Raw genomic sequence first — 3,040 nt, 5'->3', positions numbered from 1 at the left:
TCTCTCTCTCGTCTGAAGTCACTAAGCTTCGGGGTTCAGGAGAGAGTTGTTGGCTCGCATTATTCTTTGGAGGCGGTGGCTGCCCGCCAGAGGCAGCTGCGGGTCGTTTGCATTGCAGGGAGTCTATGATTTTTGAGGGAGCTCTTCCTTCCCTTAGATCGTCCGCTTCTTTAGAGTGGGCCTCTGCCTCGCACGGATTGAATTCGCCCTTTAATCTTTCCCCACCCTCCCTCTCGCTGGCCCACTCCGCAGTTTAACAAGCTTTGCAGACCGTTCCAGGAGGCTCATCCCCGGAGATCTGACAGCAGCTGGCGGACAAAGGAGGAATTATTTCATAGGCTCTGGCTGGGTGGGTTCGGAGAGTCAATTTATGGCGCACATGGTTCTCTCTTTCTCTCTCTCTCTCTCCCTCTTTCTCCCCTTCCCTCCCCTGGACGTAGCTGGCTGGGTCTTACCTCCTAGGCTCAGCAGACCCCCTGGGGCCCGGGGGAGTAGGCAGCAACCTCCCAGAGGAGGAGCAAATTCCCTTTGTGTCTGGGCACATTCTTGGAGTTTCACCAAGGTGATGCTGAGGCTGAAAGGGGTGAACATGGGGCTGTCGGATGTGAGGAGAGCTGCTTTCAGTTAAATGACGCACTTCTTTTCTTTTTGATGGTGCAGAAAAAAGAAAGCAAAAAAGAGAGAATAAAAAAAAAAAGATGGACTAGGCAGGAGACAGGGGTGTGTGGCTCTTTTGCTACAGAGAAAAGTGTATTTCTGGCCAGCACATTGCTTATTATCTGACAAGAGTGTTTCAAGTGCCTCTTTTTATCTCTCCAGATAGAGATTATTTCAGCCATTACTTCAGAAATGATGGCAAAGGAGGAGTAAGTGGGCCATTGCAACATCATCTTTAAACCCTGCACTGGACGGCAGCTTCCTACAAGACACCAGCCAAGCGAACGGGAGGGTCAGAAAGGTGCGTTAGTCACCGCTGAGCACCCACAGCCTGCCAGGTAGGACGAGCTAGCAGGCCCAGAGCCGCTGTCCCTGTCCGCAGAGACAGGTGCACGGCAGCGTGGGAGGGACTTTGCTCCTCCCAGTAATATCGGGGAAGGTCCCGAAGCTCGTACCTACATCACTGTGAGGCATCTTGAGGGTTTTTAAACTTTTTTAACCATTTAGAATGGGAAACCTCTATGAGGTATAACACAGATATCAAGATCCTCAATCTTTTTCTTTTCCCTTTGAGAAGAAAGAAGTGAAAATTAGAAAAAGTAACATCAGAGGTAAAAAATATGTCTCAAGGGCCGCCGCAATCTCCCAAGCATTCTCACGTCTGACTCGTAGTGCGGAGCCTTCAATTAAGAAAGGAAAATCCTATGCCTTACCAGCCACTTAGCCAGGCACTGGCTACCACCACCCGCCACACAGCTGACCTTATTTCTCCTTTGTGACCTCACAATGCAGATCTCTCGTTTCTACACCTGCTCCCTCCTGCCACCCTCGTATTCTCACAGCCAGGCTGGGGATACTCTCACATCCTGGCCTTGCTTCTTTGGGTCCCTTTGCCACCCGAGTGGGCACACACGGCTAAGGTGTGCACCTAGAAGCCAGTCTGATGCCGAGTGCCTGACAGGGAAGTGACCTTGATTCACACGCATTCTTCCCGTTTAACCCAAATTAAGTCTGTTTCTACCTCACCTGCCTTAGACCGCTCTAACCCCATCCAGGAGGGGAAACTGGACAGCAGCAAGGTTGAGATGGAGAAGTACTCAATTCCAAATTAAGGAAAAAATGCAAACCCATGAGCACATGAGAGAGTCACTCTAAGGGCCTCAAAGGAGGACCATGAGCTCAAGTTTCACTGGCTTAATGGTAAACTGGCCTCTGTCCAGAGGCTGCCAGTGCCCACACCCTTGCACTGACTTCAGTGCTCACTGCATGCCGATCTGAACAGCTCACCGCAGCCTCAAGGCACAACTGGATTTCTGGAAATAATCAAAGGCTTTTGGACTTCGGCGTTGTGCTTCAGGTAATTGGTCAAGCTAAGTGTGGAAGTCTTCTCCTGCAGTTCATTAGCTCTATCTGAGAAGAGTTCTCTCAGTCAGAGCATGCACCCCGTAGCCCACAAAATATGGCCCAGAATTATTCCAAGATCATTTAACAAAGAAGTGACAGAGTCCAGTTTGCGCTCCTGACACCCACACCTGGGCCGTAAACCAAGCTGTCTGCACCTTCCAGAGCGCAGAGGTCAGACTTGGAGCTGCACTGTTCCTCGACCGCGTGCCCCAGACAACAGGGATTTGCTTATCCTTGCAACTAATAACCATCTTCAGGAAAGGGTTTTGTTTTGACCCAAACTTCATCCCATGGCTTTAATCCCACTGCATTTGTCTTCTTCAGCCTCACTGAATACAGAGAAAGAAAAGCTTCGCCCAGCTTGCCAGAGAGGTAAATAGGTTTAAACTTCACCACAGATGGCCTCGTTGCCCGATGCCAGATTTTCCCCAACAACTGATGCGGCTACTGATGTGGCAAAGAACCACAGCTAAGCCAGGCTTCTGTCCACCTCTGAGACCACAGAGACAGGGAAGGGACAGGAAGGCAGCAAGGGTGGGCAGCTTGGGGTAAAGGATGGAACAGAAGGCAAGTGAGCGACTGAGAAAGAAAAGAGCTGCACTGGGAGCAGCCGTGAGGAGAAAAGGCACAGAAACAAGTCGACTGCGTGTCAGATTTGTGTGCTTCTTTAGTGCCCGCCTCCGTGCGCAGAGGACTCTGCCTCCTTTTATTTTGAATTAGGCCTGTATAAGGCTGAAGACATTTTCTCATTCTCTTCTTTGGGTGTGGAGAGGGAAAAGTAACATTGTAATATTGTTTATCATTTAAAATTTTTATTCTTTCTTTTTTCCTATGTAATCAGCCACCACTTTCCCACCATTCTCAACTTTTTCCCTCAAAAACATAGCAGTTAGGACAAGTATGCCTTTGCCTTTGCCACACATGAGTAGTTGACTACAATGGGAAAGAAAGAAGGAAGAACAAAAAAAAAAAAAAAAAA

At 49.1% G+C, this 3,040-nt stretch overlaps 1 long non-coding RNA gene across 3 annotated transcripts in view; it reads left to right on the top strand.

Moving 5' to 3' along the window:
• Positions 1 to 9: 9 nt before the first annotated feature.
• LOC104866731 overlaps positions 10 to 3,040 on the top strand; it is a 30,918-nt gene continuing 27,887 nt past the window's right edge. For all 3 annotated transcript variants that reach the window (XR_781517.2, XR_781518.1, XR_781516.1), the window contains exons 1-2: positions 10 to 349; positions 820 to 958. This is a non-coding gene — a long non-coding RNA (uncharacterized LOC104866731). The remainder of the gene's footprint in view (positions 350 to 819; positions 959 to 3,040) is intronic.

This window comes from Fukomys damarensis, unplaced genomic scaffold (assembly GCF_012274545.1).
Source record: "Fukomys damarensis isolate Sample0158 unplaced genomic scaffold, DMR_v1.0_HiC HiC_scaffold_31, whole genome shotgun sequence".
NCBI lineage: Eukaryota > Metazoa > Chordata > Mammalia > Rodentia > Bathyergidae > Fukomys > Fukomys damarensis.
The sequence above is the reverse complement of the archived record's forward strand: the minus strand, read 5'-3'. Positions and strand labels throughout refer to the sequence as shown.